Here is a 26634-nt window from a genome sequence, read left to right as displayed (position 1 = left end):
TTCTGTTGGCTTTAAGTGCAAAGGTAAGGAATCAATTATATGTTAAATAAGGTGATTTCAAAGAAATATGAATAAAATGTTCTTTATTCAGAAGTTGATGAAGACTTTGTGACCAGAGGCTCACAGAAACCTAACCCTGTGTGTGCCCTAGAAGCAAGGATTTAGAAGCCGACTAATTGAGGGCTCCCAATGAACTTACATGTCGTGAGTACCATGAGTTGTGCTGTGTGCTCAGTCATGTCCAACTCTTTGCAACCCCATGGACTGTAGCCCGCCAGGATCCTCTGTCCATGGGATTTTTTAGGCAAGAATACTGGAGTGGGTTCCCATTACCTCCTCCAAGGGATCTCCTCGACGCAGAGATTAAACCTGAGTCTCCCGCATTGTATTGATTCTTCTGTACTACTGAGCCATCAGGGAAACCCATACTCCAGGAGGATGGACTAAATATTGAAGGTCACGAGCAACAGCCTGACCCCCCTCACCAAGTCCCAGCTCTCCTCAGGAATGTCAGGCGCTGGCTGACATGCAGGTGGGCGGCAGGACGGCATGAGCATGTCACACAGAGGAGGGGCCACCTCGATGGGGAGATGAGGGGTCAGACAATAGGAACTCCAGAGACACAAGCTACCTGATTGTTCCCAAGAAGCCAACTACCAGCCCTCTGGCTTCCAAGGAGCCCAGAACTCATGATGCTGGCAGCAAACTGTAGGAGCCCCTGGTGCCTGGCTGTCTGGCACTAATCTTTCTGAAGTCATCCTGGAGTGACAATTAGACCCCTCAGAAACAGACATCTGGACAATTCAGGGCACCGGGGATGACGGGCTGGTGGCCAAGGTCATTTGCTTGCCGCATGGTGACTCCGGCTTTGGCTGGCAGGGCCCCTCATAGCTCTCAGTGCATAATGTGAACCAGATCCCCATCTTCCACAGCAGACAATGATCTTTGCTCCCTTGATTTAAGGTATGATTACAGTCTAAAGAGTTGATTGTGCCTTATTACACTTGAGATAAGAGATTCCTGACAGCCAAGGCTATTAACTTGAATTTCCAAACGCGTCACGCTGGCCCTATGACATATTCTCATCCGTGGTACATCAAACAGGGGAGTATTTTCTTGCTGCTCAATGTGTAAAGGAGAAAAAGTTAAGCTGGTACAGAACAGAGAGTACTGTTTCTGTTTTGTTCTCCTAGTCCGTGACCATCTTAATTCAACTGTCACGACGCTACAAAGTACATTGAGACCTTTAACATCAAAAAACAAAACAGGCAAGGCAATCCATAAAGGCCATAAAATAAAAAGGCCCAAAGCCATTACTTGCTTGTTTCTTTATGGTTTTACAGGCTTTTGCCTCTAGACACCTCTCCCCTTTTATTACAATATTAAGAATTATAATTACCACCTTTTGGAATGATTGACTTCCTTTTATAATGAGGGAAAAAAAGAACACTGAGCATCTTTCCCCACCTTCACCTCTACACTGGGAATTGTCAATAGAAAGAGACCAAAACTAACAGAAATGGCTCATAATAAAATGATGCATATACCATTTCCCAAGTTCAGAAAGGGTACTTTCAACAATGATCACAAAAATATGTCGGTCCATTCCACAAATGCATTCATAGAGAAAATCAGAATGACCTATAAATAACTCAAACCTAAGAATTATGGATATGAGTCAGACACCTGAATTTTTATTTCACCAGCCTCAGACAGGACTATATCTTGCCCATACCTGAGGCTGTGGTTATTGCAAACTAACCACACCTCTCAAGGAGTTCCCTGGTTAGTTAGCGTATCGTGGGCTTAGTCCTTGAGACTGGGAGGCAGTGAGCCAACATGAACAGGCCAGGACAGGAAACGGGTTTCAAATTGGGATCAAGCAGTCTTGTAATAAGAAATTGTGAGAATTTTTAAAATGACTATTCCATCTGGCTTTCCAGCCAAAGCTGGTTCTAAAAATTCCCTGATCTCTCCAAATACTAGATGCTAAAATAAGGACATGCATATAGATGTTAACTGAGTTTTAAAAAGATCCAGTGGCAACATGAAAGGAAGGCTTGAGCACTACCAAAATTCAGAGCTGAAAAGCAGAGAAATAGTCAATATTGGACTAAAACTTTCAGAAGACCCTTTCAGAATGTGAGTGAGTCAGAAGGGTATGTACACATTATCTAGAGAACCTCAAACGCAAAAAAGCACTGAGGGAAGAATGTGATGAAAAGAATGTGAGGACAACCAGAGAAGGTGCGTAGAAAGAACCAAGCCTTGGTCTGCCAGTTTCAGCAGCAGTCAGCTTTTTGTTTCCAAGTAGACGGCAGTTGCAGGCCTTAGACTGGGGCATAAATTCTAATTAAACTAAATCTTTTTTTTTTTTTTTCTGGGATTATAGTTGATTTTTTATTCCCTTTATTTTTTATACAATAGAAATGCATATTATTATAGAATTTCTAAATTCACCTGTATCAGTGAAAAGAAAACACTGTGACTTTGAGAAGACAGCCACAGGTTGAATGACTGAGACATGGGTGTGTGTATATGTGTGCACATACATACACACTCCAAGCATTATACAAAATATAGTGGCTACAAAATGAATAAAGTATAGTTCCAGTCATCAAAAGGCTTGTAGTTAGTTGGGAAAGATAAGAATAGGGACATAAGTGCAACTCTGATGGAAATGTTAGAGTGCATAAGTATCGTCCTTTCTGTTCTTTGACAGCCTGTTTAGATCTTTCTGGGTTCCCTGAAGAGTTTTCCACTCATCAACTTCATCTTTCAGCAGGGTTTGAGCTCCTTGTTACCCAACTCAACAAAGAGCTGCTCTGTCCCTGGCTGTGCCAGGGAGAGAAACACGTGTCCTAGCCGCACTAGGCCTTCCTGGGAAGTTTAATCTCTCTTCTACAATCCACTGAAAACAACTCCTTCTGTAAAGACAAGCATTGGGGATCTGGGTGAAGGTGAGAGTTGGGATTTGCCTGGGGAAGAAGAGGGAGTAACTGGAAGCCGAGACCAAAACATAACAAAACAAGAAAATGAAACCCCCTATTTTCAAGGCAATATAAGGAGAACACAGAGGGGAGAAGAAAAGAGAGCCATTTCTGGTGAGAGAGCAGAGCCCAATTAGGGACACCTGTGACTTTGGGAGCTAACAGAAAACAGATGTGGCCGTGGTCTTGGCCTCCTGAGCCCTCAGCCCAGTCCTAGGGCGGCCAAATGGTACCCCAAACCACAAAGGGGCTGGAGGAGCCGGGCGAGGACTAAGTGGGTCCAGCTGCAATAACAAACCAGAAGGGTCGAACCACAAAAGGCTTTAAAAATAAACACTGTGATTCAAAGCCATGGGGAAAACCCAGCACTGGGGGAACTTCAAGGAGTGCTGGACCTCACCAGACCTCATTTTTAAAACCATTTAGAACTGCCTTTCAATGAGGTGTTTAAATGACAACAGAGAGGCCTGCCTCACTGAAGGAGAACAGGATCAAACAGAGAAACCCTCAGAAGAAGCCTGTTCAGGCTGTTCTACAAAGAGACCCAACTGGCCTTTCATCTCCCCATGGAAACATCCTTCGTCTTGAACATGCCTCAAAGCCCCCAGGACGGTGAAAGCTTCCAGAGTCTTAATACTGTTACCCCCTAAATTTTCTGAATCAATCCTAACAAATTAGCCCAACTATGTCTCTATTTCAGAGCTTTGGGAAAATAATTGGTCTCCCTGTTTGTGCTAAAAACCTGCTGCTTCTAAGTTCAATTCCTGAAAGTACAAACTGTGGCCCAGAAATTTCCGAGTTGTTTTTAAAAAAACACAATAATAATAAAAAGACATCACCCATGCATAATGGTTGAATGGCTGTGCCTGACTGAATCTACAACCTGCTCCATCTTCTTTAAGAAAAGTTGGGCAAAGGCTCCCTGATGGACCAGAAGTGGCACCTTCCTCAAGTTCAAAGGCTGACACTACTTTCTACCTGCTTAGCAGGAATGTGGCTTTTTGTTTTGCTTTTTAACTTTCCTGAGTGGTTTCCCATACAATAGCATCAGGTTAAAGGAAGGGCATGAGCTTTCAAAACTATGCATGCCAGCTTCCTAACTCAAAGCTGGTGCTCACTATTTCTATCATTAGGACAAATGGAATGGTTCCTTAGACTAAAAAAGGGAAAAAGTCTAGAGGATTGGGGTTCATCATTTTTTTTCTTTCATTTTTACAATATTGTGTTGGTTTTTGCCATACAACAACACAAATCAGCCATGATTATGTATACACCCACTCCGTCCCCAGCTTCCCCCCTCTTGCCCCATCCCACCCCTCCAGGTCATCACAGAGCACCAGACTGGACTCCCTGTGCTACACAGCAACTTCTCACCACTGATCCATCTTGTACCCGATCAGGACACGTGCTGACTGATGTTCCTTTCTCCATTCATCCCACCTTCTCCCTCCCCTACTGTGTCCACAAGTCTACTCTCTACCTCCGTGTCTCCTTTCCTTCCCTGCAAATAGGTTCATTGAAAAAGACCCACGTATCCTCAGTGTTCCTAGCAGCACTGTTTATAAAAGCCAGGGTCCATCTGTTCTATGAGGCCGTGTCTACCACTTGACCTTTCTCGGCTTTCCTGTTTCATCTGTCAAATGAAGTGATATGTTTAAATTAGTTTCTTTAAGGCCAGTTTCAGGTCTAGAAAATCTAGCTGTCTGGGCATTTTGTTCTTCCTCTGTGTTCTACAACTGTGAAGACTCATTCTATGCCTCCCATGACATTTTACCATGACATTTTTTTCTCCTGGCAACTTTTCCAGAAAAAATAAATAAATAAATACGAAACAGCCATCTGATATCCTCTAATATACTTGGTTGGCCAAAAACTTCCTTCAGATTTCTCCATAACATTTTACCGAAAATTCTAAATGAACTTTTTGGTCAACTCAATAGAAGGATGACATGTTTTGAAAGGGTCATAGGACAAGTTTTTGATATAAAATACAAAAGAAGAAGGGAACATTAAAAATCAGTGTTTCTCCTTTCAAGTGAGAATGGGGACAAGCATACAGGCATTACCATGTGGAAAGGTCCAGATAGCTGATGACATACAGGTCTTGTTTTTTTCCCTAGTGATAGTAGCTTTGTTCTATATCTTTAAGTCCTTCTAAAATTGATCAGATCAGTCCTTTGATCTTTTGCAATGTTTCAGGATAATGTAGAAAGTGTAAACCTGCGTTACGTGCCTGAAACTAGGAGGAGCATTTGCCTACGATGTACTTTGCTCAGACATTCAGCTGCTCTACTGTGTAGGCCCATCAGAAGCAAGCCAGTTAATAAAACACAGACTGCACACACCCATCCACGTGTGGTCCAGCATGTAGATTCAGGCAGGTAACAGATCACCCATCGATCCCTAGAAGGCAGATGTAGACTGCTCTGGGGCTGCACAATGAGTCCATAAGTTGAGACTCCAGGATACACTCCAGGGTGCACTAGCAGACTCCAGGATGTCCATAGTGTCCCCAGAGAGCTGCTTGTCCATGTTTGCTGTGAAATATATCACAAGAAGCGTCTTCCATGGACAGCAGTGCCAACTCCAAGGACCATGTCTGAGCATCAGTACATAGGGGATGCTCCCTGGTGGCTCAGATGGTAACGAATCCACCAGCAATACAGGAAACCTGGGTTCGACCCCTGGGTTGGGAAGATTCCCTGGAGAAGGGAATGGCTCCACTCCAGTATTTTTGCCTTGAGGATTCTATAGACAGAAGCCTGGCAGGCTATACGGTCTATGGGGTTGCAAAGAGTCAGATATGACTGAGTGACTTCCACACGAGAGCTAACAGGCAGGTGTAAGAAGCAAAGAGGCTCAAACAGGGAGTTTCAAAGGGGTACACATTTTATAATCAGACTAGTATCAGTACTGACATCCTTTAAATCTGTCACAAGCTACCTTCGGCTTCATTTAGGAGAAGGCAAGCTATGTTGGATGAAAACTGATTCAGGGAGTCTTAGAAGACTAAGCTCTTGATTTCATCTATTTTGAAAAACAAAATATGGACAAGAAAGATTTTTACTCAATTGTTGTTCAGTCTATACTGACTGACTCTTAGTGAGCCCATGGACTGCAGCATGCCAGGTTCCTCTATCCTTCACTATCTCCCAGAGTTTGTTTAAATTCATGCCCATGGAGTCAGTGATGCCATCTAAGCATCTCATCCTCTGCCGCCCCTTTTTCCTTTTGCCTTGAATCTTTCCCAGAATCAGTCTTTTTCAATGAGTCAGCTCTTTGCATCAGGTGGCCAAAGGACTGGGGCTTCAGCTTCAGCAACAGTTCTTATAATGAATATTCAAGGTTAATTTCTTTTAGAATTGACTGGTTTGATCTCATTGCACTCCAAGGGACTCTCAAGAGTTTTCTCCAGCACAATTTGAAAGCATCAATTCTTTGGCACTCAGCCCTCTTTATGGACCAACTCTCACATCCATACATGACTCCTGGAAAAACCACAGCCTTGACTATATGGACAAATCAATTCTAATCAATGCTGGAGGCAATGATTAAACACATAGTGCATTTTATATGATATTATAAGGTTAATATCTATTTTTTTAATTTCTTATAATTATATTGCTTTCATTAAAAGTTGGAAATGTCTCCCAGAAAGTTTCAGGAAGACTCTAAGACAGCTCCCAGGCTACCTGCCTTGCAAAATCTGCCTGCTTGAAGATAGCTGGGACATGTGACTTGCTTCTACCAACAGAACACAAGAAAGGTAAGGAAATATGAGTGATTACATGACTCTTACATTAGAGTACAGCACCTGCTTTGCTGGAGTTTCTGTCTTGCTAGCTGGCTTTGAGAAAGCAAACAGATGAGCTGGAGAAGCCCATGTGGCAGGGAGTTCTGGGCAGCCTCTAGTGCTGAAGGAAGCCCCTGGCGCAAAGTGAACTACTAGGCAATGGACCAAGAGGCAGACCCTTCCTCAGGCAAGCTTTCAGATGATACCCCAACCCTGGTCAACTGCCCTTGATGGTAGCATTGCAGAGAAGCCAGGAAAGCAACACGCAGACTCCAGAAACAGTAAGATAACAGATGTGTTCTTTCAAGCTGCTAAGAATTTGTTACATTATTTTAATATGCTAGTAGATAAATGATACAGACCATTAGAATGACACAAGCACTTGTATTTAAATAAGCTTTTTCACAGATCAGTTAAAAGTGAACTTGGTTCTCATCGATCCATGGTTGGTAACTAATGGTCAAATGTTGCTGTTGTGATTGTATACAATTTTATTTGTCTTATTAGAGTAAGGTCTTGCTATCTTTAGAATGACTGGGGAGTAGTGATTGGAAAATGAGAGTCAGCTATCCACAATGCTTGATTTTGTACTGTAGTTAAAAATAATCTTATTAAAATCAGCTAATTAAAAATACATATTTGTAGTTTATGATAGAGCAGTTCACTTGGATGCAATCTCAAAAATGACAGAATGATCTCTGTTCATTTCCAACACAAACCATTCAACATCACAGTAATCCAAGTCTATACCCCAACCAGTAATGCTGAAGAAGCTGAAGTTGAACAGTTCTGTGAAGACCTACAAGACCTTTTAGAACTAACACCCAAAAAAGATGTCCGTTTCATTATAGGGGACTGGAATGCAAAAGTAGAAAGTCAAGAAACACCTGCAGTAACAGGCAAACTTGGCCTTGGAATACGGAATGAAGCAGGGCAAAGACTAATAGAGTTTTGCAAAGACAATGCATTGGTCATAACAAACACCCTCTTCCAACAACACAAAAGAAGACTCTATACATGGACATCACCAGATGGTCAACACCGAAATCAAATTGATCATATTCTTTGCAGCCAAAGATGGAGAAGCTCTATACAGTCAGCAAAAACAAGACCAGGGGCTGACTGTGGCTCAGACCATGAACTCCTTATTGCCAAATTCAGACTGAAATTGAAGAAAGTAGGGAAAACCACTAGACCATTCAGGTATGACCTAAATCAAATCCCTTATGATTATACAGTGGAAGTGAGAAATAGATTTAAGGGCCTAGATCTGATAGATAGAGTGCCTGATGAACTATGGAATGAGGTTCGTGACATTGTACAGGAGACAGAGATCAGGACCATCCCCATGGAAAAAAAATGCAAAAAAGCAAAATGCCTGTCTGAGGAGGCCTTACAAATAGCTGTGAAAAGAAGAGAAGTGAAAAGCAAAGGAGAAAAGGAAAGATATAACCATCTGAATGCAGAGTTCCAAAGAATAGCAAGAAGGGATAAAGCCTTCTTCAGCGATCAATGCAAAAAAATAGAGGAAAACAACAGAATGGGAAAGACTAGAGACCTCTTCAAGAAAATCAGAGATACCAAGGGAACATTTCATGCAAAGATGGGCTCGATAAAGGACAGAAATGGTATGGACCTAACAGAAGCAGAAGATATTAAGAAGAGATGGCAAGAATACACAGAAGAACTGTACAAAAAAGACCTTCACGACCCAGATAATCACAATGGTGTGATCACTGACCTAGAGCCAGACATCCTGGAATGTGAAGTCAAGTGGGCCTTAGAAAGCATCACTATGAACAAAGCTAGTGGAGGTGATGGAATTCCAGTTGAGCTATTCCAAATCCTGAAAGATGATGCTGTGAAAGTGCTGCACTCAATATGCCAGCAAATTTGGAAAACTCAGCAGTGGCCACAGGACTGGAAAAGGTCAGTTTTCATTCCAATCCCAAAGAAAGGCAATGCCAAAAATGCTCAAACTACTGCACAATTGCACTCATCTCACACACTAGTAAAGTAATGCTTAAAATTCTCCAAGGCAGGCTTCAGTAATATGTGAACCGTGAACTTCCTGATGTTCACGCTGATTTTAGAAAAGGCAGAGGAACCAGAGATCAAATTGCCAACATCCCCTCGATCATGGAAAAAGCAAGAAAGTTCCAGAAAAACATCTATTTCTGCTTTATTGACTATGGCAAAGCCTTTGACTGTGTGGATCACAATAAACTGTGGAAAATTCTGAAAGATGGGAATACCAGACCACTTGACCTGCCTCTTGAGAAACCTATATGCAGGTCAGGAAGCAACAGTTAGAACTGGACATGGAACAACAGACTGGTTCCAAATAGGAAAAGGAGTACGTCAAGGCTGTATATTGTCACCCTGCTTATTTAACTTATATGCAGAGTACATTATGAGAAACGCTGGACTGGAAGAAGCACAAGCTGGAATCAAGATTGCCGGGAGAAATATCAATCACCTCAGATATGCAGATGACACCACCCTTATGGCAGAAAGTGAAGAGGAACTCAAAAGCCTCTTGATGAAAGTGAAAGTGGAGAGTGAAAATTTGTCTTAAAGCTCAACATTCAGAAAACGAAGATCATGGCATCCGGTCCCATCACTTCATGGGAAATGGATTGGGAAATAGATGGGGAAACAGTGGAAACAGTGTCAGACTTTATTTTTGGGGGCTCCAAAATCACTGCAGATGGTGACTTCAGCCATGAAATTAAAAGACGCTTACTCCTTGGAAGGAAAGTTATGACCAACCTAGATAGCATATTCAAAAGCAGAGACATTACTTTGCCAACAAAGGTTCGTCTAGTCAAGACTATGGTTTTTCCTGTGGTCATGTATGGATGTGACAGTTGGACTGTGAAGAAGGCTGAGCACCAGAGAATTGATGCTTTTGAACTGTGGTGTTGGAGAAGACTCTTGAGAGTCCCTTGGACTGCAAGGAGATCCAACCAGTCCATTCTAAAGGAGATCAGCCCTGGGATTTCTTTGGAAGGAATGATACTAAAGCTGAAACTCCAGTCTTTGGCCACCTCATGTGAAGAGTTGACTCATTGGAAAAGACTCTGATGCTGGGAGGGATTGGGGGCAGGAGGAGAAGGGGACGACAGAGGATGAGATGGCTGGATGGCATCACTGACTCGATGGACGTGAGTCTGAGTGAACTCCGGGAATTGGTGATGGACAGGGAGGCCTGGCGTGCTGCGATTCATGGGGTCACAAAGAGTCGGACATGACTGAGCGACTGAACTGAACTGAACTGAAGCATACATAGAACAATATTCAATTGAACTGCTCTATCATAAACTACAAATATGTATTTTTAATTAGCTGATTTTAATAAGATTATTTTTAACTACAGTACAAAATCAAGCACTGTGGATAGCTGACTCTCATTTTCCAATCACTACTCCACAGTCATTCTAAAGATAGCAAGACCTTATTTGTCTGATAAGACAAATAAAGTTGTATACAATCACAACAGCAACATTTGACCATTAATTACCAACCATGGATCAATGAGAACCAAGTTCACTTTTAACTAATCTATGAAAAAGTAACCATGTTCACCTTTAAATTGACCCATGATTACCATAAAATGCCACTTCTACTACTTTCAAAGTTTATTTTCAAAATTCTGATAGTTTGTTTAATGTGTTCCTGAAATGCACTCTAAGACATTGTGATTGATGTTAACAGTAGTCTAAGTAAAGGATCTGATTGTCTGAACAGCATGAGGAAGGTATTGCTAAGTTGTGTCATGTAGACTGTTTCACATTTGTGAGGGATATTTAGTCTGCAGGATATATTGAGACAGAATAGAAAACGAAAAATAGAATTACCATATGATCCAGCAATCCCACTCCTGGCCATATATTCAGACAAAACTATAATTCAGAGATACAGGTACTGCAATGTTCAACTCTATTCACACTAGCCAAGACATGGAAACAACATAAATGTCCAGTGACAAATGAATGAATAACGATGTGGTACATAAATATGATGGAATGGTACTTGGCCATAAAAACAGTGAAATAATGCCATTTGCAGCAATATGGATGCAACTAGAGATTACCAAACAAAAGTGAAGTCAGAAAGAAAAAAAATACCATAAAATATCATTTATATGTGGAATCTAAAATATGACACAAAGGAGGCTATCTATTAAACAGAAACAGAATCACACACTTCGAGAAGAACAGACAGGTGGGTGCCAAGGGGGAGAGAGATGGAGTGAGAGGTTGAGGTTAGCAGATGTAAGCTGTTATATATAAGACTGATAAACCCCAAGTTCCTACTGTACAGCACAGGGAACTATATTTAATATCCTATGATAAACCAGGAGGAAAAAGAATTTTTTAATGTACACACATATATATGTATGTATAACTGAGTCACTTTGCTGTACACCAGTAATTAATACAACTTTGTAAATTAGCTTTAATTTCAATACGAAGTCAATAAATAAAATATTAAAAAAGATTAGTTTCTTATACTTATAGAGGATCAGATCAGATCAGATCAGTCGCTCAGTCGTGTCCGACTCTTTGCAACCCCATGAATCGCAGCACTCCAGGCCTCCCTGTCCATCACCAACTCCCGGAGTTCACTCAGACTTGCATCCATCGAGTCAGTGATGCCATCCAGCCATCTCATCCTCTGTCGTCCCCTTCTCCTCTTGCCCCCAGTCCCTCCCAGCATCAGAGTCTTTTCCAATGAGTCAACTCTTCGCATGAGGTGGCCAAAGTACTGGAGTTTCAGCTTTAGCATCATTCCTTCCAAAGAAATCCCAGGGCTGATCTCCTTCAGAATGGACTGGTTGGATCTCCTTGCAGTCCAAGGGACTCTCAAGAGTCTTCTCCAACACCACAGTTCAAAAGCATCAGTTCTTTGGCGCTCAGCTTTCTTCACAGTCCAACTCTCACATCCATACATGACCACTGGAAAAACCATAGCCTTGACTAGACGAACCTTTGTTGGCAAAGTAATGTCTCTGCTTTTGAATATGCTAGCTAGGTTGGTCATAACTAGAAATCCAAAATCAACATGTCAGCCAATTCATTTCCCTAGTGAGGGCCCTCTTTCCAACTTAAAGACAGACTGCCGCCTTCGTGCTGTGGCCTCAGATGGTATACAGAGAGAAGCAACTTGATGATGTCTCTTCTTACAAGGGCCCTAACCCCCTCACAAGTGGCCACCCTTTCAGCTTCATCTAATCCTAATTACCTCCCAAAGGCTCCATCTGCAAACACTATCACATATGGAATAAGGACATCAATATATAATCTTGGCAGGTACATAACTGAGCCCACAGCAGTTATGCATGAAAATATTTTTCTAAGCATGTTTATGAGTTAATTTAACCTCATGATTGCTTTGCTTAAATACACTATTTCTGTCAATGTTCTGTTAAAAGAGTATAAAATGCATGTAATAAAATATCATCTTTTAGTACATATAATAAAATATCATCTTTTAGTACATATAATAAAATATCATCTTAAAAGATGCTTGCTCCTTGGAAGAAGAGCTACGACCAACTTGGACAGCCCATTAAAAAGCAGAGACATTACTTTGCCAACAAAGGTCCATCTAGTCAAAGCTATGGTTTTCCCAGTAGTCATGTATGGATATGAGAGTTGGACCATAAAGAAAGCTGAGAGCTGAAGAATTGATGCTTTTGAGCTGTGGTGTTGAAAAAGACTCTTTAGAGTCCCTTGGACAGCAAAGAGATCCAACTAGTCAATCCTAAAGGAAATCAGTCCTGACTATTCATTGGAAGGACTGATGCTGAAGCTGAAGCTCCAATAGTTTGGCCACCTGATGTGAAGAATTGACTCATTGGAAAAGACCTTGATGTGGGAAAGATTGAAGGCAGGAGGAGAAGGGGAAGACTGAGGATGAGGCAGTTGAATGGCATCACCAACTAGATGGACATGAATTTGAGTAAGCTCCAGGAGTTGGTGATGGACAGGGAAGCTTGGCATGCTGCAGTCCATGGGGTCACAAAGAATCAGATACAACTGAGTGACTGAACTGAACAGAATAAAATATAACATGCTATTCAAGTAGGAAAATTTTGCTGCTTACTCAAAGTTAGATATTTTCACTCACATCTTCCTTTGGGATGAAAAGTGGGAAATGTTTCCCTCATCTTGACATGTTTACCAATTTGAAACAGAACCAAATGTCCCAGGTTTACATTCTCTAGCTCCCGGAAATTATGGAATTCTTTATTTCATAGAATTCATTCCTCTCTTGTCATTGAAAGTGTACAATACAATCAAATGAAAATAAATACTATATTAAAGCCATGTACTCATCTACTTATAAAATGATAAGCCTTTGTCATACTGTTTTGAAAAATTTTAAATAATTTGTGGCCTTAGGACTTAAATTTGCTTTGTTATCTATCATCTATGCTGCCATTCTTATAGAGAGTAAGACTTCAATTATTAACTCTGTTTGCTGTCTTAGATGTCCCTTAAGCCTTGCCGAACAAGTAGCACATGGCTGTTCTTTGGACCAAACCCCAAAGACAGCCAAGTAAACCAAACAGTGAATCTCAATGAAATGTATATCATTTTGGAAATGCTTATTTTCTTAGTAACAGGCTTTAGCATCCATTTAGCATAGAGATTTCCTAACACAGAAATGATTTTAAAAGCTCTAGCGCAGGGAATTCTCTGGCTGTCCAGGATTAGGACTCAGCACTTTCATTGCCTTGGGCCTGAGTTCAATTCCTGGTCAGGGAACCAAGATCCCACAAGCCACGCAGCATGGCCAAAAACCAAAACAAACAACCGAAAAGCTCTGGGACAGAAGACCTCCACAGACATGTTTCTAAAGAAGACATATAGATGAAGAGATGCTTCACATCACTAATTATTAGAGAAATGAAAATCATAACTCCAGTGAAAATCATAACTACAAGTACAATTAACTCATACTAGTCCAAATGGCCATGATCAAAAAGTCCACAAACATAAATGCTGGCGAGGGTGTGAAGAAAAGAGCACCCTCCTACACTGTTGGTGGGAATTTGGGTTGGTAAAGCCATGACAGAGAACCGTCTGGAGGTTCCTTAAAAAACTAAAAATAGAGCTACCATATGATCCAGCAATCCCACTCTCGGGCATAAATTCAGAGCAAACTCTGAACCCAACATTCATAGCAGCACTATTGACAACACCCAAAACATGTAAGCAACAGAAGTCCACTGACTGATGAATGGATAAAGAGGAGGTGCTACATACATACAATGGAATGTTTCTCAGTCGTAAGAAAAGAATGGAATAATGCCGTGTACGGCAACATGGATGGACATGGAGTATGGATGTAGTATGGACATCATACTAAGTGAAGGAAGTCAAAGACAAATAGCATATGATATCATTTATTTGTAGAATCACAAAAAATGACATAAATAGACTAACTTATTCACAAAACAGAAATAGATTCACAGACATAGAGAATTTACGGTTACCCAAGGGGAAAGGGGGCAAGGAGAGAAGGACAAATTAGGAGTTTGGGATTAAGAGATACACATTACTATATATAAAACAGATAAACCACAAGGTCCTAGTTTATAACACAGGAAACTATATTTAACATCTTAAAATAATCTATAAAGGGAAAGAATTCAAAAAAGAATATCCATCTCTCTATATATAATACACCTGAGAGACTGAACAATAGCAAATATATAATATTGTGCACACATTATATATCTAATACTGTATCACTTTGCTGTATACCAGAAGCTAATACAATGTTGTAAATCAACGATACCTCAATAAAAATTTTTAACTAAAAAAATAGAAAAGAAAACACACACACGAAGGTCTTTATCGTTCCCCTATATATTTCCATCATTATGATGGTTGTGCTGTTGCATATGATCTTGGCTTAAAGACCAAACTTGACCCCATCCCCACTCTAGTGCTAGGAGTGTCTGTATCCCGAATGTGAACTAAATGTATAGCAAGTCTTCCAAAAAATAAGGATGCACCTTATATCTAAAGGGCTTCCCTGGTGGCCCAGACAGTAAGGCATCTGCCTGCAACGCGGGTGACCTGGGTTCAGTCTCTGGGTCGGGAAGATCCCCTGGAGAAAGGAATGGCAACCCACTCCAGCACTCTTGCCTGGAAAACCCCATGGACAGAGGAGCCTGCCAGGCTACATACAGTCCATGGGGTCGCAAAGAGTCGGACACGATGCTTCCCTTTCACTTTTCACTTGTATCTAAGCTCTCAAAAAGAATCATAATATGGAGAACACTCAATTTATTTTAAACAAAAAAGTCTTATTAGGGAAAGACATGATCTGAAACAAAACAGGCCAAGGATTTACAAGTGCAAAGCAGACTTCCAACACAACCATCACTGAGCTCACTGAAACAGTTAAACAGAGAAAGGAGATTTGGTGCTAAAACTGCACTTGAAAAAGGTGCTCTCAGTCCAGAAGAAAACAAAGCCACACACAGATACAAAGTGTCACCTAAACAGTCAAAGGCATCAGTAGCCTCTGAGAAGGACAAGCGGTTTGGACAGTATTATTAATAATTAAGCATGATTTTCCTAGCAAATTAGTTTCTTTTTTTTCCTTAAGCTTAGTTGCAATAATTCTATAAAGAAAACATCCTTTCTCCTGAGTATGAAGTAAACACAGTGGAGCTGGGACAAAAATAAACCAGCCAGAATCTAAAGCATACAAAAATCTGGGGCTAAAAATGGATACTCTCATTTTGCCTGAGAAATTATAGGTTTGGCAGGTGCTGCAAGCCACCAAGGCCTCCGCTGCCAATGCTACCTTCCTCTGTCCCCAAGCAAGGAGCTCTCCTCCAGCAGAGCCATGCAATAGGAAACAGCAAGTTACATTTAATATTCACATAGTGTGCGGTGACACCACCAGAGTCGTTCCAAACCAACAGATGCAACAGTCAACCCCAGACTGGAACACGTTCCCCACACAATGGTGGACCTCACCACCGGAAGTGTTTTCGCCGGCTATATTTTGTGACTTTGGGGAAATGCTATCTAGGCTGCTGCTACTGGTTGGTAAGCTACACTCTGAAGGCACATCCTGAGGAATCTTAAAATAGTGATGCTAGAGCAGGTTTCCTCCACACGGGAAGTACAGACATTTGCGTACGCACGTATGCGTGTACTCAGTTGTGTTTTCAACCACATGGACTGTAGCCCACCAGGCTCCTCTGTCCATGTAATTTTCCAGGCAAAACGGTTGCCATTTCCTCCTCCAGGGGATCTTCCCGACCCACGGGTGGGACCCATATCTCCTGCCTCTGGTGCATTGGCAGGTAGATTCTTTACCACTAAGCCATCTGGGAAGCCCTAACATAACAGGTGTTCTGTGTTCATGCCATTTTCCTACTCCAGGGGATCTCCCCCACCCAGGGATCAAACCCAAGTCTTCTGTGTCTCCTGCACTGGCAGACTCTTTACCACTGAGCCACCTGGGAAGCAGACAGCTAAAGCTAATTCTCCGTCATGGTAGCTAACACATGTAGGCAGGGTGACCAAAACCATCCCTGGTCTCTACTCTCTAAAGGCCAGTGGCACTCAGCTCTGCCCCCTGAGTTGTGAAAACAAAACTGTCCTTAGACATTGAAAGATGTTCCTATAGGAACTTCCCTGTAGCTCACACAATAAAGGCTTGCTTGCAATGCAGGAGACCGGTCTTCAATCCCTGAGTCAGGAAGCTCTTCTGGAGAAGAGAATGGCAACCCACTCCAGTAATCTTGCCTGGAGAATCCCATGGACAGAGGAGCCTGGAGGGCTACAGTTCATGGGGTCACAAAGAGTTGGACACAACTGAGTGACTAGCACAGGGAGCGAACTGTCCCTGGCTGAGAATCACAGGGCGAGATCCATGGGATGGTGTCCCTTTCGATTGCAGGCACTGAAGAAGATGTGGTAAGTCTACCTGCTGCCACCCTGGAGTGATCTTTGGGACAGAGTCACATGAAAAAAAGCCAAAGTCAGAACCACACCTCAGTTCCCATTTCAGAGTCTGCATATAGTTCCATCTGCTTAGGAAACTTCTGGAGAAAAACCTGAGACTTAATCATGCTGGGCTCTGGGGAGGGGGATCTTGTTTACATTTTTCTACCATTTAAATTGTTTGCTATACTCCTGTACTTCTTCTCAATCATCTGAAAATAACTTCAACAACGTTTCATATTTTTCAAATTCTAGCATTCGATATGTTTTTTAAAAACTAGGAGGTTTTTTGTGTGTGTTCCTTTAGTCAAATTCTCATTTATTTATTGAAGTATAGTTGATTTACAATGTTGTGTTAGTTTTAAGTGTACAGCCAAGTGGTTCAGTTTTTATATACACACACATATGGCTTTTCAGATTGTTTCTCCGTGTGAAGGGAAGTGAAAGTGTTAGTTGCACCAGGAGCCTGGTGGGCTGCAGTCCACGGGGTCACCAAGAGCAGGATACTGAACAAGGACAACCACCACCTTTCCCCTTTGGTAACCATAAGTCTGTTTTCTAAGTCTGTGAGTCTGTTTCTGTTTTGTGTCAAACTGCAGTAGAGATGGGGTTGAACCTGGGAGCCTCACTGGGGGACCCGGCCCCGAGGACACGATGCCGCCACTGCCATCCTCTCCCAGCCCCGGCGCTGAAGCCGGCCGACCATCACCGCCTGCTCCGGGTGGAAGTGGGGACCAAAGGTGGGGATGTGCCACAGGTGCCCACGAATGATTGCTCACTGTGGGGTAACCTCAACCCCAGACAAGATCATGACGTCTAGTGGACTCAGGTCTCCGTTCAAAGGGATGCTGGCAGCAAGTCCCACTCCTGGTCTGCAACCACCCATGACTCGAGGTTTGCTGCACCATGACCCTGTGGAGTAGTGGGGGCGGGGGCCCATCTTCCACAAACCTCCTAGCATCACCCCAAATCTCTCATTGCATCATCAGTTTTAGGAGCCCCAATTCCATCATCCAGAATGCACTCAAAGGGTGGATGGCATGCAGTCACTGCTGGGTTCTAGCTTATCAGCAGCATCACTAAGGACACATCAGAATGCAGGGTCCCAGGCTCGTCCCAGACCCACTCAATCAAATGCAGGGTCCCAGGCCCACCCCAGACCCACTCAATCAAACCTCTACAGGTGGGGCCTCAAGGTCTCCATCTTAACAGGTTACCCAGTGATTCCTAGGAAACTTTCTGCTTATTCGTTAATTTCCTTGATTTTCAGGTTACAATCAGAATCTAACATCAAATACTCACTTTTCCAAGAGTTGAAATCTGATTTTCCCCAAAGCTTCCAGGTATCAATCTTGAAACAAGTGAGTGAAATATATTCATCACTCATCAGGAAAGAATTGTTTCAATCACCCACGAGGAGCTAAGTTAATATAATCAGTTTCAGTCCAGTGGGCTGTCTGTATGAAGATATTTAATTACCCTATTTTGGGTCCTAGTCACTGTCTGGTGTGCCAAGGTGACACCCAACAGGTTCTGGAAGCATGAAGAAGGGCAGTAACGTGGAGAGGCAAAAACAAAACTTCACTTGGAAGTTCCACGTGGCTTCCATGTAGGGAAGGAAGGAGGCAAGGAAGTGCCTCCAAATTTCTCCAGGCAGGAAGTCTGGAGAGGAGGTTACAGGTGAAGCAATGCTCTGCTGTGGACCAGGAAGCCCTTCAAGCTCCCCTCTGCTTAGCTAAACTTCAGGTACGTTTCTTCCTGACTCTGGGCCCCTGACTTCTCTTTTCTTAGGATGTTTACTTTAGAACACCTACAGGTGTCAAGTCTTTCTCTGAGATATAAATCTTCTCACAGGATCTTGCCAGTTTTACAACCCACGGTTGTTTATCTCAAGGACCCAGGAGCCATCTTTTTGAAATGTGATCAGTAAGGAAGATAGGGTGCCCCTAGTCTCTGGGGGAGGGCTGGAGCCTAACTACTGGGTGCCAATTAGCAAACACAGGTGGCCTCTTGGCAAAAGCCAGCCACCTCAAGTGCCCTCCAGTACTTTTGCATTAGCTCATCCCAATGCCTATAAATTCTTCTATTTTTCACATCAGTAAGGTTGAGTTCAATCTCTCTCCTCTGATATAGCTGTCTTGACCCCTACTGCCATATCCTTGCATAAAATCTTCCTGACCTAAAGTCTAACTTCTTCAGTACAATTTTCCTTTGGCATTACTGAAGGACTTTTATATACGGAAGTTTGTTTCTTATCTTATCTCAAGAAGGATGGGAGTTCAGTGAGGTCTCAGAGCTGGGGGTGCCCAGATCTGAGTGGCTGTATAATGAGGTAATTGGTTACCACTGGGAGATCGTCAGCAAACAAGGATTAAGCCACTAAAAGTATTTAAAAAGAGGAGTCATGAGGCCAGTAAAAGAATGAAGCCTCAATCTATCAAAATGGAGGAAAAGAGCAGAAAAGAAGGGCTAGAATATTCAGGGATGGAGTTCACTATGAGTCAGTTTTTCTGACAAGGGTCCATATAGTCAAGGCTATGGTCTTTCCGTTAGTCATGTACAGATGTGAGAGCTAGGCCATAAAGAAGACAGAACGCCCAAGAATTGATGCTTTCGAACTGTGGTGCTGGCGAAGACTCTTGAGAGTCCCTTGGACTGCAAGATAAAAAAAACCAGTCGATCGTGAAGGAAATCAACTCTGAATACTCACTGGAAGGACTGATGCTGAGGCTGATGCAGTTTGGCCACCTGATGCAAACAGCCCACTCACTGGAAAAGACCCTGATGCTGGGAAAGACTGAAGGCAGGAGGAGAAGAGGGAGACAGGATGACAGGGTTGGATGGCATCACCGATTCAATGCACATGAACTACTTGGGAAAACTACAGGAGATGGTGAAGGACAGGGAAGCCTGGCATGCTGCAGTCCATGGGGTAGCAAAGAGTCAGACATGACTTGGCAATGGAACAACAACAGAAAAAGGGAGTGAAAAAAAAAATTGAGTGATTCTGAGATTGCTTTAAAAACACTTAGTTCGGAGATTTCTGGTTTCAAAAACTAGGTAAACGTATTTATATAGAAAGATAAGGAAATCCAATTACCAAAGAATTGTGAAGTTAATACAATCTGTCCTCATGTTTACTCTAAAGTTATTATTTTCAATGTGTATCATAAATATTTCAGAGTTAATGATCTGGGATTGGTTTCACCTGAGTAGTTGGCTGATTTTTCTCATTCTTCCTCTTCCCACGCAGAATTAAATACTTGGCATCCACTCCCGACAGACATTTCTAAAATATTCTTCAAAGGCAAGGCCATGAGGGAGCCTGGGTTTTCAGATCGGTGTGTTTCGGATTTATCACAGGAGCAGACAGACGTGGCAAAAAAGGAGAAAGAGGCTTGGCAATCCCCATGCTGAGAGGAGTTTCACTGTTGAGAGTGACAACCAGCAGACAGAAGGTGAAGGCACCCTCACAAAGCAATGTCCACGTCAATTCTCTTCCCCAGACACAATGTGTCTACACTTTTCATCTCATGAGCCATATAAACAAAAGGAAACCGGAGCCAGGAAGAGGGAGGTGACCTGCATGAACTGTCCTGAGTCCAGCTGGACGCTAACTTCATTCCAGATTATGACTTTGAGGATCTTCCACTTCCACAGTGGTAGCTTTGGGGCACTGCTGGAGAATTCCAAGGTTCCACTTGGCCAGGCTACTCTGCAGAACTCTGCAGACCATAAAGTAGACTTGGAGGAAAAGCATCTTTGTTTTCTGGCACAGCCTAGATGACTGTCAGCATAGGAGACTTTCTACCTCGACCGAATTTGGAAAATAAGCCCAAGAAGCCTTGAAGGCAGGGCAAGACGAGGCAGGTCCCAGCAGCTCTGTGCCTGGAGGTGGGGGCTAGGGTGGGTGGAGCAGCCAAGGCAGGACTGAGCCCGTTCTGGCCCAGTGTGGGCCCAGAGCCATACCTGCAGGAGGCTGGTTCCTTGTGCAGAATTACTAAATGCTACAAATAGGGGAACACTGCAGATGAAAGTGTGATGGGTTTATTAGTAATCACACCATTCAGGGCACTAAAACTTCAAAATCCTCTTCTTGACAAAATCATGCTATTCCTTACAACACCTGCACTGAGCTGGGGGAGCAAACAGGATTCAGTATTCCCATTTTAGGGAGAGCAGAGAGAGGTAAAGGAAATGGCAACCCACTCCGGTATTCTTGCCTGGAGAATCCCAGGGACGGGGAAGCCTGGTGGGCTGCCATCTATGGAGTCGGACACGACTGAAGTGACTTAGCAGTAGCAGCAGTAGCAGAGAGAGGTAAGGAGCTCTACGCAGGGTCATAGGAAGGTGAGCATCACTGGAGTCCGGATGACCAAGTCCAGCTTCAGAACAACACGCTGCCCAGCTCTACTGACTCATGCTGGGAGGGTCAGCTAAGGAGTCTCTCATTACTCAGAATGCAACTGGTGATTAGATTTTATTTAAAATAAAGGAAGCAGACATTGTTTTTTGTTGAAGCTTTAATAACAGTAAATGACAGTAATTTTGCCAAATGAGAAATGTCTGACTTGAGATGCTGGCAGACTTGCCCAGTATCAGGATATAGAATGTATGACTTTGACGAATCTCATCGGGAGCTGGACTCGCATCACTGGGCCTCCTCCCTGACGGTGGCCCCTACGTGCTACTGCTTCCCCTGGCAGCCTGAAAAGTTTAGGCATGAGTACTAAATAATGCTTGGGCTTCCCAGGTAGCAATAGTGGTTGCCTGCTAATGCAGGAGACATAAGAGACACGGGTTCAATCCCTGAGTCGGGAAGATCCCCTGCAGGAGGGCATGGCAACCCACTACAGTATTGTTGCCTGGAGAATCCCATGGACAGAGGGGCCTGAGGGGGGGCTAGTCCATAGGGCCGCAAAGAGTTGGACACGACTGGAGAGACTTAGCATGCACGTGCTAAACAATGCTTAGTGGTGGGTTTTTCTTTTTAACCATCTTCCTTTAAATAAATTATAGTATTTTTCTGAATAGTTATCTATATTGTGAGAATTTTTGGAAAATACAAAGAAGTAAAAAGAAAATAAGAATAATGAGGGATCTCTTATTGGTGGATTATGAATGATCTCTGGTAACACTACCTGTCAATTTTTACCCATGTAAATACATTTCTGTTAGGTAAAATCGGGGTTACTTTAATCAAATCCTTGAATATTATTCAAAAATATGTAATAAATGGCTACATAACAATCCATCAAATGGTATTATCCATTTTTTAGCCAATCCTCAATACTGGCTATTTTGGTGGCTTCCAATTAGTGCTATCATTAGATAAACATTTATATATTAGATAAACATTTCTCATAAAAATTTCTGATCATTTCCTCAGTAGCAATTTGTAGAAGACGAATCACGGAATCAAAGGATTCACACACATTCAAAGCTTTTCATATATACCACCACGCTATTCTCCAGCATGTTGTATCCATTTCCACTTTCACCTGCTTTAAGAGGTGAACTTTTCTGACTTCTCTAAAATTCCTCTAGCAGTGGGGCTTAAGAGTGGTAACGGGTTGCAATCATGGCTAGAACATTTGGCATAAAGCCATATTTAAAGCAAATATCAGTTTTACAGACAAAATGCCTGTTTGGGATGGCTAATGAGGGATGCCAGCCTAGCGGGGAAAAAGGAACATCTCTTCATTCCCCCCAAAGTCACCATCATTCATTAAGTGACTATGGAAAACAATTCACATAAAAGACCCTTGTAAGGAAGGTGTCCCCATTTGACACTTGAGAATATTGAGGCTCACAGAGATTCTCTAACTTGGACGTGGCATGATGCAGCCAAGATGGCAGGCCTGGCTGTCTGGTCCATCCCACCCACATCTAATTCGGAAAGTTAAGGGACCCTGAGTAGGGGGTGTAAGCAGCCCTTTTGATCCTGGCTATTGTCCGTCCTCTTCTTCAAGTACTGATGGCAGAAAAGTTTTCAATCCTAGATCCAAAGCACCCTTTATTCTGCAATGAACCCCCAGGAGGTGTGTATTGAAGGAGCACTCTGTAAGAACCCTGGGTATGTGGAGTGCTTTAAAAAAAATGTTATTTATTTAATTGGAAGATAATTACTTTACAATATTGTGATGGCCTCTGCCATACATGAACATGAATCCGCCACAGGCAGACATGTATCCCCTCCCTGCAGGACCACCCTCCCACCTCCCTCCCCACCCCACCTCCCCAGGTTGTCACAGAGCACCAGCTTTGGGTTCCCTAATTCATACATCAAACTCCCACTGGCTATCTATTTTACACATGGTAACATACACATTTCAATGCTATTTTCTCATGGAGTACTTTTAATTAAACCCTAAGGCACAAAGCCTTTCAAAGGCAAGCTTTGAGTCAGACTACTGTGGGTTTTAGTACCAACTCTGCAACTTAAAACATGTGTGACTTTGGGCATGCCAGCTACTCCTCACTTATAAATGAATGAGGAAGAATTAAGGAGACAGTACACGCAGAAGGATTATCCTAGTGCCAAAAGCATGGTAAATGCTCAAGAAATGGTCTCTAATAAGAATTCCTACTACGGCAAATGAGGTGATGAGGATGGAACACAGGTATCTGACTCAGAAGGCGATAGACGTGACCTAGCTTTGACATGCTGCAATCTCTACCCTCAGAATGTGATGGGATTTCCCTGGGCTGTATTACCCAGGCAGGCACAGCTAGAGAAGCTCCAGGAATGGCAAGTTTCTTATCCCTGCAGTGTTGGCCTCAACACTGGATTCTGGAGGATTCTGCAGCAACCTCAGGCCATGGGTGATGGCTCCAGGGTAATGGACAAGATTAGATTCCATTAATCAACTCACTCTAACTCTGTTCATTGGGCAGCCTTGGGCTCTTACACACCCTCTGTAAGCCTGTGTGTGAAATGAAGATCATCGCAGTTCCAATCTGCTGTGAGAAGTAAATGAGATAATATGCAAAGATAACATGCAAATGTCAGGGTGAAGATGCGTGACACATAAAAAACAGAAAACACTAACTGCAGGTATTATGTAACCATGAAAGCTGTTCACCTGTCTTCTCACGTTCTCCACTCAGCACACGGTAGATTCCTACCTCTCCATCTCTTGGAAGTAGGTGATAGACGTGTAATTTCTCTGGCTGATATAAGTGGAAGGGACCAGAATCCCCCTAGGCAGAAGCCTTTAGGAGACAGGGGTCCACTGTTGTTGTTGTTGTTGTTGATCAGTTGCTAAGTCACGTCTGACTCTTTGCAACCCCATGGACTGCAGCACGCCAGGCTACCCTGTCCTTCACTATCTCCCGAAGTTTGCTCAAATTCACGTCCACTGAGTTGGTGATGCTATCTAACCATCTCATCCTCTGCCATCCCTTTCTCCTCCTGCCCTCAATCTTTCCTAGCATCAGGGTCTTTTCCATTGAGTCAGCTCTTCACATCAGGTGGCCAAAGTCCTGGAGCTTCAGCTTAAGCATCAGTCCTTCCAATGAATAGTCCTTCCCGAATCACAGTGATCACCAACAATCTAGGTTACAGCAGCCCTGGAAGTGAGCCAGCCTCTCACCCCAGAGTGAGGACTGGGGGAGCAGACTCTCTGCCAACCCCAGATGCACACAGAACACGAAGCAGACGTTAGCTAATGGAGATTCAAGAGTACTTTGTTACTGTAACTTGACCCATCAAATTGATGCTGATACTATTCTGAGTAATTTGTCAGACTTGCTCAGAATAATTGGAAAAAATGACCCCAGCTTTTGATAAAACATTAATAATAGTAATTCTGATTGAGGACTTTCTCAATTAGAATAGGTGACTGAGGTCAAAGGCTGTTTCAGAGCAATGAAAAGTTGGAGGTAAGAACTTTGCCCAGGACTCAGTAGGAATGGATTCTGTACAACCCCCTGGAAGTCAGGAGATAGGAGAACACAATTCCCTCACCTCTAGCAATCACAGCCGTAAGTCGACACAAAGGATGATGTAAGTCCCTTGAGGATGAATGGGTGAGGGGGTCTAAAGCCAACGGGCCTGCTTCCTTAGGTTCTTGCAGGGCTGTGGGTCTCCAGGCAGCACTGCCTAGCCAGGGGCCTAGAGACAGATCTATTCAGGGGACGCTGCACAGTGATATACAACAGAGTTGCTGGAACTAGGTATGTACAGCCCACTTTCCAGAGGTTTCTGTATCAGGGAGAGAATAGCGTGGTCTCTGCCCTCCAATCCATAACCACCAGGCAACATAGGAAAAGCTTCAGTTCCAGATTTAGAACTAACTAAACTAACTATTGACTTCAGAAAACTCAAAAAAATTGCTGTCAAAGCAACCAGTTTGGGGTTCGAATAAAAGAAGCAAAAGAGATTTGGCAAATTATCCAAATCACGCAGTTTTACAAGTTACATGTAATATGTTGAATAACTGTAGCTACTAACAGTTTCGTCAACCAGTAAGTCTGTGTATATTCATTTTAACCAGATTCATTAATGACCTCACCGAACGATACAGTTACAAGGAAACTCATTTACTCAAAATTAAATGCTCTGTGGTACATTTTTATTTCCAATTTTGCTTGAAGGAAAAAATGCAGAAAAGCAGAAAAAGTCACAACTTGTTGCTGTTAGTAAAATGCTATAAAATATTCTTTACAGTATAAGATCTAATCTTAAATTATTAGGAATGGGACACTACAATTATTAATTTTTTAAAAAAAGCTATAAAAACTCTTGCTTTGGTCTCTCAAAAACACAAACAGTCAGTCATGCTTTCTAAAAGCATCTGTCTTTGGGGTAATTTCCCTTCTGCTTTCTCTCCAAAAGCTTGGCAGTGTTTGGATTTGTTTTTGCTTTTGTTTTTCTTATATCTGCTCTTGACATTTTTGAGCATAGAAAAGACATCATGCAGTGCTCTGCAAGTTTTTTGTTTTGATTTTTGGTCTTTTATGGCACCTCCTAATAGCATTACATGACTGTGGGAATCAACTCTGTGCTTCACAAATAAGATATGAAATGAAAAGTTCCTGCTCTGTGTTCAAAGAATAGAATCAGCTCTCTTGAGGCTGTACTGTATGTTTTCCTGTATTTTCTATAGGCACAGAGATAATCCTTAGCTCGGTCTGGGGCAAGTGCCAAAGGAACAGTCTAAAACAACAGATCCCAAAGGGGATAGGAGGGTTGGGAAATGATGGGGTGAAGTAGAGGAGAAAAACTGTATAATAATAATTTTTGTTCACTTCCAGATACATTCTTAATGTTTCCATATGCCTTTTCTTCACTGTGTGATCTGCATATATTCATTGCAAAACATTTATAAAAATATAAAAAGGAAAAAATCCTTCTTAATCTGACCACCAAACAATAATCACTATTATCATTTTGCTGTATTTTTAACAGTCTTTTATCTTAGAAATATATGTATTATATACATACATAATAATATACATAATATACTTATTATAATATAGTATATATTATATTATATTATATATTATTATCACTGACTCAATGGACATGAGTTTGAGCAAACTCAGGGAGATAGTGAAGGACAGGGAAGCCTGGCATGCTGCAGTCCATGGGGTTGCAAAGAGTCAGACACAACTTAGCTAAGAATCTGAACAACAACAAATATTATATTATTATATATTATAATAATATATGTAATGTATACATAATACATGCATTTATATAAGATTTATAGTTACGGAAAAGGTATGCATAAAATATATTTCCAGGTATATAAAGTGAAACCTTTTAAGTGCAGAATTTTTAACAACTGCACAATATTCATATTATTTATGCAACATTATTTAACTGTTTCTTTGCTGCTGGCCATTTATTTGATCCATATTT

The 26634-nt window shown here is 42.2% G+C and overlaps 1 protein-coding gene and 1 long non-coding RNA gene across 3 annotated transcripts in view; one reads left to right on the top strand and one right to left on the bottom strand.

Annotated features, from left to right (window-relative positions):
• SEMA5A (semaphorin 5A) overlaps positions 1-26634 on the bottom strand; it is a 570854-nt gene that overhangs the window by 448058 nt on the left and 96162 nt on the right. The window lies entirely within an intron of this gene.
• On the top strand, positions 18916-20705 carry LOC129632778 (uncharacterized). The gene is made up of 2 exons (XR_008704661.1): positions 18916-19826; positions 20020-20705. It is a non-coding gene; the product is annotated as an uncharacterized LOC129632778 (long non-coding RNA).

The sequence above is a fragment of the Bubalus kerabau genome, chromosome 18 (assembly GCF_029407905.1).
Source record: "Bubalus kerabau isolate K-KA32 ecotype Philippines breed swamp buffalo chromosome 18, PCC_UOA_SB_1v2, whole genome shotgun sequence".
Taxonomy (NCBI): Eukaryota; Metazoa; Chordata; class Mammalia; order Artiodactyla; family Bovidae; genus Bubalus; species Bubalus kerabau.
This window is presented reverse-complemented; position numbering and strand designations above follow the sequence as displayed.